Below are 13,228 nucleotides of genomic sequence, written 5' to 3'. Positions count from 1 at the left end.
TTCACATCAACTTGGGTCCCGAATTTTTTTTTTAATTCAATTAAGGACAAAGTGTGTTTGAAGCTGATGTGTCTCATTTTTTATCTCGTCAGCTTATCCACGTGGCTTTTTCAATTATTTTTTTAAAATCTAATAATGCCACATGTTATAATTAATTGAAAATCAAGAATGTTCTTCAGCTTTGCCTTTTGCATAAAGTCTCATCCTTTTTCTAGGTCGATAGTCTTGCCGCACTCATAGACATTCCAGCAAACTAAAATTCAATGCAGACACCAAAATCACCAAAATCTGCAACCAAATGATCATAAATCCTAATTAAATAAATTTCAATCAAACAATTCCAATAATATACAAAATGCCTAAAAACCAAAACCTAATAATTCCCGAAACTTAAAACATTCCCAGTGATCCAATTGAATTTCTCGAAACCAAAAAAACGCATCGACCCAGTTCATAAGAGAATTGGATTTGCCTCCCCACCAATTAGAATTGCCACCCTACTTAAAGGTGGAGAAATACCTAAATGTCCCTCTGTGTTTTCCTCCGGAAGATTAAGTTTTGGAGCACTCCGGTAGATAAACTTCCGAAGTCCTTTAAAAATGAGGGTGCCAAATTTAAGTGCATAGTAAATAAACCAACTGATACGATCCGGAAGTTTAACTTCTGGAGCACTCCAGAACTTAATCTTCCGGAGTAAAACACTGAGGGACATTTAAGTATTTCAGTGGGGTGGAATTTCTAATGGGTGGGGTGGTAAATCCAATTCCCAGTTCACAAGATCCCATTTTTTTGAAATAGGCCGCTACTAAAGCAAACCTCGTAGATAAGAAACGACGCCACAACGGAATCAACGGTTGGAGAAGACAGAGGTAGGAGATATGGAAGGAGATTGAGAGAAGAAAAGGAGCGTACCTTGGATAGCGATGAGGAAGCGAAACCCTAGAAATAGTTCGGTGGAGGGAAAAGGAAAATCGAGAAGGATGAAGAAAGGAGACAAGGTCGCGGAGGACGTGGGTGTGGATGGCGTTGCGGGGAGGGAAAGTGCCGGTGGTATGAGCGCAGATGCGCCGGCAGGAGAAGAGCCAGAGGTCGAATTTGGAGAGGAAGCCGGTGAGGTTGGGGAAGGAGGTGTTTTGGGGGGAGGAGAAGGTTTTGACCCAGTTGGAGAGGAAACCGATGAGGTTGGGTTGGTGGTGAAGGGAGAAGATGGTGGGGTTGAAGCCCAGGTTGTGTTGGTGGTGAAGGATTAGGTTTAGTTTTAATTAGATTAGGTTTTAATTAAGATTAGGGATTATTACTTGATTAGTTTAGGTTTTGTATTAACATTTTATTAAGTTTTTTTTATTTATGCTTTAATATGAGTTGGAATTAAAAAATAAAGTTTTAGAATTTTTCAATTTTAAAAAAATTAAAAATGCCATGTGGAATTGCTAAGTATGATAAAATTGAAGTCTGTTAGCAATTGGCCTTAATTGAATTAAAAAAAAAAAATTCTAGGGACCCAATTTGATGTAAAAAAAGTTTAGGTCCTGAAACTGATTCCCTTTGTAATTTCAGGGGCCATTTGACCCTTTAAGCCATAAACTTCAGACAATAGTAATTTTATTATTAAATTATTCCTATTTTATATATTTTCAAAAAGTTGTGTTAATTTTGACATACCGCAATAACATTTAATTTTAAATTGATAGTAAAATTTTATGAATATCATCTATATATGATGGTTAAATACATTTATTTGGGAAAATCTAATATGCACAAAACTAATTTTGTGCTTCGTGATTTACTATTGCAGGTTTTTAGGGTTTTTTTTTTTTTCATTTTCTGATTAATAAATTAATTAATATTCTTTTACTTTTCTCATTTTGACTAAAAAAAGAAAAATGCTTCTCATCCCTCTCCATTCCAGAAACCTAAGTGTGAGACCTAAGTTTTTTAGCTTAGAATAAATGAATGAAATTCCTATTCACGATTAGGTTCAATGTATCGTGAAGGAAAAACCTGAACAAGTGTTTATCAAATGGAATAAATTTATGCAGGAGAAAGTTCAGGAAAAGGCTAAGGATAGTATTAAAGTCGATATAAGTTATAACGCAAGTAGTATTCGCTTATACCTTGGACGAGAGCGTCAGTAAACGACTAATTTGCACTTAAAGACACGATAGAAACTAATTCCAAAAATCTTCAGAGAAATGTTAGAACTTCTCTTAATCTTTCCATGACAAGCATTTCAATACGAAACCTTGGAATGTACGAACGTCCGATTCTAGTTCTCGGAGGTTTGCCGAAACTAAATCTCTGATAACTCAAGAAACTTAAAATAAACGGTCGATGAAGACTTTTTCTATTCGGAGCTTCAAACGAAGATTCTACACGCAAGCACTTATTTCTTTCGAGGTTTCTAAACTTTCTTCAGAAATAAGTTTTCTCATCCGACATCAACTGCAAAAAGTAGTTTTTCGGGTAAAATAGATTTACACCGACTTTGGATCGTTTGCCTTAATTCCAAGAAACCTATTTTGAGTTCTGGAATTCTGTCGCCAGAACCTATCATAGAATTCACAGAGGATGGCACAGGAAAAATCGGAATCGCGAAATTTTCATTTTTCCGCAACTATAAATAGCTTGAAAAAAATCAAAATTCTTCAACACCAACATTGCCAAACCCATGAGCTTGAGAGGAGAAGGGGAGGAAGAGATTTTCGCCGTTTCTTGCCTGATCGCTGCACCGACAGTTGCTACTCGAAGACCTCGAGGTATAGATGCTATTCCTTACTTCTAATCGTCAATTTTGTCGTTTTTCTCTATGTCTTTCTGTGCTCAAAGTTTTGAGCTTTTTGTAAAACTGTCCAAATAACTTGATTCCTTTGTCTAAACTTATTCCCTGCATGCCCAAGAGCATGTTTAGCGGATTACATTTCGCTGAATCTCACCGAATTGCCGCCGAGTTTCAATTCTGCTCAAAAACCCATTTTCTGACCAAAGCTTCGCCCTTTAGGTTCAAAACTCTCGACTGAGCTTAGCGCCAGTAGGACTAGTTATCATAAACGTCGTTGGTGACGTCCCCATCTAATTTTTTTTTCGAAATTCCAATTTTGAAATTCCGAGCTAAAAACACTGACCAAAATACCCCTGCGTCAGTTTTCGATCCGATAATTTTTCCGAGCTTTAATTCGCCTTAGTTACGACTAATAATAACCTAGGAACCAAGTTTGATCGAAGAAAAAGCGGCGAACACAATTGCATGTGTGTGGCCGAGAGCATCCTTTAAGGGGGGGAAATTTCTCTTTTTCGAAAACTTGTCTTAGCGCATTAGATTATCGTACTTCGGAGTTTATGATGCTTCGTGTAACTTTAGTAATTGTTGTCTGCTGAGTTTCTGACTGATTGTGATTGAATTCTGTTGTTTCGCTCTAAGGTTCGTTTGAGGAATTCCAAGGAGGAGATTGTGAAGGAACGCTACAGGATCACACTGGAGGAGCTACAGGTGAGGGCTACTCACTGAATACTAGCTAATGCTTTAGGTGTCGACGAATTCGACTTGATTTATTGTTTATGCACTTGATTGTGATTGACTGGGAAATGTTTTCTGAGGCTTCGGCTGACAATGATGATTATTTATCGCTGGATTTGTTTTTGATATTGATTCACATGCTATGTGCTAAATGGTTAATCTAGGATGTGTTGATATATGTGCCATGACTGTTGGATTGTGTTATTTTGATTTTGCAATTACACATATATGTGTTGTACGTCAGAGTGAGGATAACGGGCAGTTATGCCACACTCATCATGAGATTTTGGGAAAGTTTGACGGCACGAACGAAGGTTCGGACCCTTATTCATATTTTAGTGGATCGAGACCTTCTCTGGGAGTTACTTGGGATTATGGGATCTTTTAAACTCATAAGATTAGAGACAAAACTAAATGGAAACCATTTTACAAGGAAAATTCATAATACATTAAACAATCTCTGAACCCTTTAAATAATGATAACAACCTCAGACGGAAGCTTAGGGTTTGGATATTAGCTTTGGAAAATGAGAAGTGTCACCGAATCCAAGATTTAGGAAAACTAATAAGTTTCTGAGTATTTTATACTCTTTGCTCGATGAGCAGTTTATTTATTTGACTATCTAAAGGATAAGTCAGGGAACTATAAGTTTCCAAGTACATTGTTACTCTTCGCTCGCTGAGCAGTTTTGACCATCGAATTAGATGAGTCGGATGACTCGAGAAGTTATCATGAGTGATTGCACTCCTTTTATATTTAATTGTCTTTTGTCGCAGAATTGACTTTGACCTTAGGGTATTCTTTTTAGAGACAATAAGTTAGTTAGAACACGTGACGACGTGACGAGTGCGGTCGGAGACGTTGTTTGGCTAATCACATTGCATTCATTCACACATTTTGAGGTTTATACACGGCGGGAAGTCGGACCTCGATGGATTCCAAAATGGTCCTAAGACCCGGATTTCCATATAAGAACACTACGGTGATTCTTAGTAGCAGACAGAAATGGCAGGCCTGCGGGTATACTGCTGATCTGACTACATTTTGTTTGGTGTAAGAGATGCCCGAGCAGAAATGGTCCCACTTTGGCCGGTGATAGAGCTGACTCGTTGGTGTCCATCCTTCCGGATTGCATCTTGTTCCTCGTCATCTCATTCATGCACAATGCATACTGACTTAGTTGCCGAGTGTGATTGATACTTGTTAATCTTACCTGATATATGTTAATTGTCAGTAATTATCACTTATATTCAATTGGAAGATATACAATTTATAATGCTATCACAAACTTCTAAGCCTAAGTAGCTATCCCTTAAACTTTATCTACTGGGTGTATTACTTATGTAATTCCTTGAGTTGACCCTCGCGCCTTCTGTTTGTGTTTTGGCGGACTACGCCCATTGTCAGATGTCCATGGCGGATTGGTTTACGATGGTCCACCCTTCGGGGGGGACTAGGTTTGAGATGCTTGATCAGGAGATCCCCGGCTCATGGGTGGTCGACCCCGCTGGCCACAGAGCGATTTACTCGGGGAGAATAATGGAAGATCGTGTCGACAGTCTGGGACACTTGACGGAGGGAGTTCTGAGGCGTTACACTGTCAGCTTTAACCTGCCACCCGGTGTACACTGTGGACCCGGTGTAGGAGTACCACCACCACCATCGTCTTCTGACGACGAGGACCCCTCGGAGGAGGAGCTTGTGGGAGGGACTTCATCAGACTCTAGCTCACCTACTGTTGTTGTTGCTGATGACTTTGGATCGGGTTCCGGACCCGTGAGACCAGCTCAGGAGCATATTGCGGTAGCGAGAGGGGGGGATGGTTGCAGACATTGACCTAGTCGTCCTGGATTCTGATTCGGACGATGATCACGCTAGCATGTAGTTGTGAGTGCTGGGGTGTACTCCTCTGGACAGGATTAGGGTAGGAGTAGCGTTATAGCTCTGGTCATCATGTTCGTATTTTGGGGCAGGGTAGGTTCCCGACCGTTAGCTTTTTGTGTGGTTTTCTTCATGGGAGTCACAGAGAGTTGGTCGGACTAGGAGGTCTTGTTTAGGCCGTTTTGGGCTAATCTACTTTCATTTTGGAGGACTGTATTACGAACACTTGACCATTCACTTTGGTTTGTACATATTGCCCACGGGCACTACTTTCGGTTACTTCCCGTCACTGGAGGATACTCGTGACGTGGTTCACTACTTACAGCGGGGGCTGTAAATATATTGTACATTAGTTATGTTTATCATTCGCTGAAGAGTCTTTATTTCGACAAGTCGTTAAGTTTATTATTTAAACAAATCGAAAAAAAATATTCACGTTTTTTTTCTGCTTTATTTTCTTTTTGGTTACTAAAGTGACGCCACCGAAATCGGGGTGTTACACTAAGCTTTCTCCTTCCTCTCAAAAAACCCTAACACCTCCTTTACCTGGTGGTGGGTGGTGGCTGGCCGGAAAAATGGCCATGGTGAATGTACTAAAATAATGGGCCAGAGCAACCCAGTCCCCAAAGAATTACAGGAGGAAAAATTAGGAATCAATCTCAAAAATCAAAACCCAAAATTCAACCGGATTAAAACTGATTAAAAAACAAAAAGGGTGGAAGTTTCACCATTCGTCAAGCATGTCAGAGTTAATGGAATTGGGATTAACACCAACATGTGCGTTTGGGTCGTACTCGTTGGAAAAATTGTCGAACTCAGCCACAAATTGATAAAGCTGAGATTGAGTGTTCCTTTACTAAGTCATCAAGTATACCCTTATAGCATTTTCTTATGTGCAAGGGAAGGGTTGGTTGCGATGCTATTGGTCGTTTGGCTCGGTAGCCGACCAAAACAATATCTCGGCTTGGCGTGTCAATTTTTGCATGCCAAGCTCTTTCATTAAAGCTACATATGTCAATTCGAAAGGTTCTTCTACTTAGTCGATGGTTCACTACTTTTTTATCATTCTTGTAGCATTATCGTACTTTTTGATCATTCTTGTAGCATTATCTTTTATCTTTCGATTTCTTGAGATCCTTCAGTCCCCTCGGCGTGCTTCGAACCTTCATTCTGCTAGCGAGTTTGGCAAGTGAAAAGTTGTAATTCAACTAATGTGATAATTTTTTAGAGGAAAAGTACAGTTATATAAATATGGGGAATAACATTCAATTTTTTTCTGAATAATGGGAAAAAAAATTATTTAGCAAAAAAGGGTGAAATTTTTTTTTATTTAACAAACTGGGGTAGCATTTGGGGAAAAGGCCATGGTATAAGGCAACCGTTTTTCCAAAGTGTGGGCAGAAACCTGGTTTTTCCAAATTCTTATATTTTTGTATAATTTCATTAGTTTACTATATTTATTTGTGTTCTTTATAGATATTTATTTTAAAGAAAAAAAATAAATATGTGGTTTTTCTTTATTTAAGTATTTATAAACAAAACAAATAGCTATAATAAACATGATTTTTTTTTGAAAAATAAAGATATCAAATTTGCAGTAGCTTACAAGCAAGACACTGTGTTATAATTTATAAATGACAATGGGTTTCAAACTCATGAAATTTTATAAACATATAACAATTTTAGTTCTTTAAAATAAATATCTCTAAATAACACAAATAAATATAGTAAACTCATATGAAATTCTTTTTTGACAAGCTTGAGGAGACAGTCAAGTGCAAAGAATCAAGTGACAAACTATGAAGCATGTTGATTAAAGTAACGTGTACAAAGATGTCATCATCAAGGTTTCCTCTTTCTCTCTCATAGAAGAAATGGAGAAATGGAATACAACTTATTGTCTTTGCCTACTATCATCTACTCATCTAGGCAACACACTTCAAGACAATCCATCTCGAGAAAAGAAGCTTCAAGTAAGTGGTCAAAGCTTATCTCTAAACTTCTAGTGACCAACATGAAGAATGAAAAAAATAACGAAACATATGTTAAGTTCAAACGCATCATATCGTTTGAAAATCTAATTTTGATGAATAAAACTTTTTATCTAGAAGCACTTTAATGTAAACCAAGCTTTTCAGTTAATAATTTCAGGATAAATTCAAATTGAACAAAGTACTTCAACGTCAAACCATTTCAAAAAGAAAAGGATTCAAAATTCACAAGATCGTCTGGCACACGTACAACACAAGTCAAGGCACACTCGTTCCTGACCGTCCAATGCCAGCTCATTATTCAGAAAGTTGAAGACAAATTTCAAGGCGCCAAAGACAAAGTCAAAATGAAACTAATTGTTAAGGATTCAAAAGAGATCACGTGAAGACTATCTCTTTCCTTAAAGTGCGCTGACCAATAAGGGAAAATGACTTCTCTCATGTCTGAAAAGTAGCCAAAGTCTATTGTCACCTACTAGCTGACAAACATCACATTTTGAGCTAAAGGATAGACTTAAACAGGTGCATGCATTCAATGCATCTAATAACCGAGGTATTTGAATCAACGGCCAGATCTCATCACACAACGTTTAGAACAACGACCAGATTTATCTCACAACGGCTACAACAATTGCAAGCAAGTATTTAAGGCAGAGTTCAAGAAAGAAGAACACAAGAGTCAAACGGCAAAAAGAACAAGAACATCAAAGCATTCATTTCTTCATTCTTCAAAGCTCTTCAAACTCAAAGAAGAACTTTCTTAAGTGTCAAATACTTAACCACCAAATCTGCTAAAAGAGAGAAAGATAGAACCGTAAAGAGTCAAACCTGTTCATTTATTTCTCTCTAGATTCAGAACTCTTGAGTGATCCAAAGTCAAATCTGAACCAAAAGACTTAGAATTCCAGTACTATAAATTCTCTACCATAACTCTTGTAAGAAGAGAATCTTTGTAGAACCAAACAATCTTTGTAAAGATTGTAGGAGAAGTCTGGACAATACTTGTAGGAGAAGTCCTATAGAATACTTGTAGGAGAAGTCCTGGAGAATACTTGTATTGGAGAAGTCCTTGGTACTTGCAAGTGAAAATCTTGGTGGTGGCAAAGTACTGGACGTAGCCCATCGTTTAGGGGTGAACCAGTATAAATTTGTGTGTGTTGATCGTCTGATAACTCTGCATATAATTCTGCTACACTAAACGTTTACGAAAAGCTTTCAAAAACTTATATTCTTTTCGAAAAACTTATTTTTAAGAGGACACAATTCATTCCCCCCTTTCATGTGTTATTTACTTACATCTCAATTGGCATCAGAGCTTAGTGTCTAGAACTAACATCTTAACAGGTGTAGAGTAAAGATCCATGACAGAAGATCTAGCTATCGCTACAGACTAATCCACCAACAAACCTCCCTTCTTTGATGGAACTGAGTATCCTTACTGGAAAACTCATATGCAATTATTCATTGAGTCCTTGTAAGACCCGGTTTTATGGCATATTATTTTAATAATAATATTAAATAATATTCTGTGAATTTCTTGTGCTATATGTGATATTATGCCTTTTAAAAAGGGTGATTAATTTTTAGAAGCAATATTAAGTCTTAGAAACCTCTAGACGTTGATGTGCGCGACGATACGAGCATTTGGACTGTAATATTGCTAGTGTTCTGTGACGGCGACTTTTAGGTGAAAATCAGCCCGACAGCAGCGATGAGTTGGCGAATCGAGTCGACGAGGACGATTTCGTGGGCCACACCTTGTGGGGAGGTTCTCGGGATGATTTTAAGAATATTATATGAGGGAATATTCCTTGGTTTTGTTTTTGAAGGTTTTATTTAAATAAAATGAGTTTTTATTTACATAAAATGCATTTAAATAATTTTAACCTATGGTTTAATATCAAAATTTATTATGAAAAATATTTTTGAGATATTATGAGAGTGGTGCACAAAATTTTGGAGCCAAAACCATTGATAAGGTTTTTAATTTTAAATTTGAAGTTTTGATGCATTTAGGAGGGAAATTGTGTATTTAATGCATTAATTATTTTGGGTTTTTATTTAAATTATTATTTTAAATATTGTTTTGAGAAAATATGAGCATGGTGAAGGTGGTGGACGGCCAAGGCTTGTGGAGGAAGGAAAATGAGACTTTTGCAAGTAATTTCCTTTTCTGGCTAGGTTTTATGAAGGTGAAATTTTAGGGATTTTGATTCCTTGACTTTCAATTAATGGGGGATTAATTTTTGAACTTTTAAAACCTCCAAGGATCTTTTTATATCTGATTTAAAACTATTTGGATTCAGATTTGTATATTTTTAATGATTAAGGATTTAAATGCTATTTTTTTAAAGGGTTTAATTAGGAAATAAACCTAAATTTGAGGGCTGAATATGGGGAGCTTGGAAAGCTCTAGAAACCCTAATACACTACTAAAAAAAAGCAAATTAGCGAGGGGAGAAATCCGTCGCTAAATAAGGAAAATTCCGTCGCAAAACAGTTAGCGACGGAATTAGCGACGGAAGCCCGTCCGCCGTGCAAAGCAGCGTAGCTAAATATTTAACGAGGGATTATTAAATCCGTCGCTGTTCCGTCGCAAAACAGCTTGCTGGATTATCCCATGAATCCGTCGCTAATTCCGACGGGATAATCCGTCGCTATTTGCGGCGGAACATAACAATCCGTCTCTATTTGCGACGGAACTATCCGTCGCTATTTAAGACGGAACATAGCATTCCGTCGCTGTTTGCGACGGAAGTGTCCGTCGCTAACCGTTGATAAGCGCATAATTGATGCACTTTACGTGTGTCTTTCAAAGCTTCATTATATATATTTTTGTGCTTAATTGTTATGACTTAGCCATGTTTTGACCATTAGTGCTTATTTGGATTATTCATGGAAAAGTGCTTAATTCTACACTTTTAGTTTCTGTGACTGTTTTGCTAGAACAGGTTGAACCTGGAGCTACAAATATCCAAATTGGGCGCATAATATGTCATTGGAAAGATCACTCGAAGCCCTACAACTTTCATATTCAGCACAATTTGAGAATCAGCCTCTAACATGGTCATAAATTCCTTGCAAAGTTGCTGTCGCTAATCCTGCGAGTCTGGAACAGTCTGCACTAAAATGATCATATCTTGGGCTACAGAACTCCGAATTAGGATCCGATTGAAGGCCCTCGAAGCTGACTTAAAGAGCTACAACTCTCATGTTTACCTCAATTGAAGATTCAGACTTCTTGTGGGACCTGAGAATGCCTGATTGTTCAGCAGCTTACTCCTTTATGTGGGCCCGATTTTGTGAAGATTTAGAAAAGATTTAGATAACAAAGATTGTTACTTGATGAACAAGTTTATTTATTTGTATAAATAAGTGAGTTTAGGCTTTAGTTAGACAACACCACCTCACCACACCATCACCTCACCACATCTCACCATCACCTCCTCCACCTTCTCCTAATATCTCTCTCCATCTTTTCTAGTATGAGTTGCTAAACTCCATAGTTAGTCTTAGGATTTTTAATATTCATGTGTTTGCAAACTTGAGGTTCTGTTCTTAATGCAAATTCTTTCTTTATTAATTCTCTTCATCTCTATTTCTGATCTAGGGTTTGCTTAATTCCGTAGTTTTAGAAATAAGAGTTGATGCATGTTCGCTTAGTTCATGTTAGTTCGTAACTGTTTCTTAATCGCTTAGTTTAGGAAACTGTGAATTGATTTTCGCTTAGTTAATCAACTCTCACGAATTAGGGAAACAATAAGGAAGAATTAATCTTTTGTAACCAATGAAGGTTTGTTGCACTTGAATGTGTATAATCCGATGACTAACGCTTTCTCTCTTCTGTCTAGTCTATTTAGTTATTGCTTTGTTACTTTTCAATCCAATCAATCAACCCCTTTTAGGTTTTTTGTTTTACTCTAATATCAATTAATAATTTATCAAGTCCTTGTGAGAACGATCCTGGTGTTAACACCTTGTACTGCATTCAAAGCAAAAATACTTTGACACGCACCCGCGACAGTGTGTTCGTCAAATTGGCGCCGTTGTCGGGGACTTCGGTGATTATTAATTGTTTTTAGAGTACTTGTTTCTTTTTTTGTTTTATTTATTTTATTTTCATTTTTAATAAAAAAAAAAGACCAGCGAACAAAGATTTGATTTGATTTGATTTTTATTTTATTAGATTGTAGTTTTTTATTTCTTTTGTTCTATTATATCTTCTATATCTATCTTATATCTTCTATCCCAATCTCTTATCTTTTAATTCTTTTTCCAATCTTTTATTTTATTTTGCTATCTTTTCTATCTTCTTTCTCTTTAATATTATTCTTTCTATTATTACTATTATTTGTTTTTTTTTCTAAGGTATACTAACTTTTTTTTTTCTTTTTTTTTTTTCAGATCCTTGGGTTTTGCTTTAGATTTTCTTTTTCTTCTCTTTTATATATTTGCTGTTACTAACTTCATTATTATTCTTTTTAAGTTTTTTTTTTCTTTTACTGTTTGGATTATTTTTTTTTTTCTTCCTTATTTTTTTTTAAACGTTTTTTTTTTCCTTTCCCACTAACATATTTTTGTTTAATTTGAAAATAAAGAGAACACAAGTGTTAGTTTGTGGAGCTTTTGCAGTGATGGAAGCTAAACTTGATAAGCTAGAAGCCAAACTCGACAAGATACAATTTTCTGTTACACAAATGTTGCTCAAGAGCTATCAACAACAGTTTGAGTCACCTCAATGTTATCCACAAGAGAATTTTGAAAATATTTGGTGTGACCCACCTTGCTACCATCCACAAGGGCAATACCAGCAGCCTATTTATTCACCACCATGCTACCATTCACAAGAGGAATTTCATCAACCTTGGAATGATCCACCCGAATTTCTGGAAGACATTTCAAAGCAATATGAAGCAAACCAAGCCCAGTTTCAACAACCTCGACACGAGGAACCTTCCATATTGCAAGAAATTCAAGACATGTTGAACCAAATGTCTGCAAATCTCAATGCAAATGCTAATCAACACCTGCAAGATACTGCGAATTTACAAGCTCCAGTTAACGAGCTAGTTGCACACGCTCCCACATTGCAACATGAAGCTGATGCAGAGATTGATGATGAAGTTAATCCTTGTGTTGATACTCATCTTGATGCTAGCACTGATGGTTCTGGTGATGTTAATGAGTTTGAAGTCGATGTTGCTTCTGATGCTAATTCTAATGATGAGGACAACAAACAAGAAATATATCTCCCTCTTCCACATAGAACTTATGAGAGTGAGAAGATTTATCCTAGTGAAGAAGAAAATAAGTTGTTGGATAATTTCAAGAAATATTTTGCAGGGGATGAAGTTAAGAAGATGGATGTAGAACGTGGATCTAAATTAGCAATTTTTCCACATAAGCCACTTTTAATTAACCTAGACATTTTTGAAAAAGTCGTGCTTATTGGAGAGTTTGTTGATTGCAAGAAGCCAACCTCAATGGAGGAATACTTTTTGAAACCTCTACCGAAACCTCCAGACAAAGAGTTGATTGTTGAATGTACTGATTTTTCATTTACTCTTATTTCAGGTTGGACACATACTCGAAAAAAGTTTTCACTCAAACTGAACATTGTCATGAGTCATGCTGAAGGTGCTAGAAAACAGTTTGGGTTTGGTAAGATTGTTGCAGATGAGATCCCTCCAAAGCCACCTGACTTGTGGATTGTTGTTGTTGTGCCTCAAGACTATGAGCTTCCCCTTAATGCAAGGCCTCCACCGGACCCAGGTGATAGCATTTTCAGAGCATTACCAGGTTTCATGCCTCGCCAGCTCCCTTGATCCCTGGTTTTTCCTA

Source organism: Lotus japonicus, chromosome 3 (assembly GCF_012489685.1).
Source record: "Lotus japonicus ecotype B-129 chromosome 3, LjGifu_v1.2".
Classification (NCBI taxonomy): Eukaryota; Viridiplantae; Streptophyta; class Magnoliopsida; order Fabales; family Fabaceae; genus Lotus; species Lotus japonicus.
The sequence above is the reverse complement of the archived record's forward strand: the minus strand, read 5'-3'. Positions refer to the sequence as shown.